Source organism: Pan paniscus, chromosome 8, assembly GCF_029289425.2.
Source record: "Pan paniscus chromosome 8, NHGRI_mPanPan1-v2.0_pri, whole genome shotgun sequence".
Classification (NCBI taxonomy): domain Eukaryota; kingdom Metazoa; phylum Chordata; class Mammalia; order Primates; family Hominidae; genus Pan; species Pan paniscus.
This window is the reverse complement of record NC_073257.2, coordinates 29,048,781-29,049,481: the sequence shown is the minus strand read 5'-3', so window position 1 is coordinate 29,049,481 and position 701 is coordinate 29,048,781. Positions and strand designations below refer to the sequence as shown.

General features: G+C 35.5%; 1 non-coding gene across 1 annotated transcript; it reads left to right on the top strand.

Moving 5' to 3' along the window:
• The first annotated feature begins 269 nt into the window (after positions 1-269).
• Positions 270-376, top strand: LOC112441129 (U6 spliceosomal RNA). Its single transcript, XR_003029090.1, has one exon. It is a non-coding gene; the product is annotated as a U6 spliceosomal RNA (small nuclear RNA).
• Positions 377-701: the final 325 nt, after the last annotated feature.

The following is a 701-nucleotide window of genomic DNA, read 5'->3' as shown; positions in this document are numbered from 1 at the left end:
AGAAAAGAAATAAGATACAATGGAGCTCCAATACATCTGGAAGCAGACTTTAGAGTGGAAACCTTTACAGGCCAGAGAGAGTGACATGATATATCTAAAGTGTAGAAGGAAAAATTTTTTACACTAGAATAGTATGTCTGATGAAAATATCCTTTAAGCATGAAGGAGAAATAAAGACTTCCCCAGACAAAGAAAAGCTGAAAGATTTCATCAACACCAGGCCTGTTCTACAAGAAGTGCTACAGGGATTAATTCAATTAGAAAAGAACATGCTTGTTTCTGTAGCACATATACTAAAATTGGAATGATACAGAGAAGATTAGCATGGCCCCTGCGCAAGGATGACATGCAAATTCATGAAGCATTCCATATTTTTTCATGACCAAGAACCCAAAAGCAAATGTATTAAAAACAAAGATAAATAGTTGGGACTTAATTAAAGAGCTTTTGCATGGCAAAAGGAACAGTCAGCGGAGTAAACAGACAACCCACAGAGTGAGAGAAAATCTTCACACTCTATATATCTGACAAAGGGCTAATATCCGGAATCTACAAGGAACTCAAACAAATCAGTAAGGAAAAAACAATCCCATCAGAAAGTGGGCTAAGAACAGGAATAGACAATTCTCAAAAGAAGATACACAAAAGGCCAAGAAACATATGAAAAAATTCTCAACATCACTAATAATCTTGGAAATACA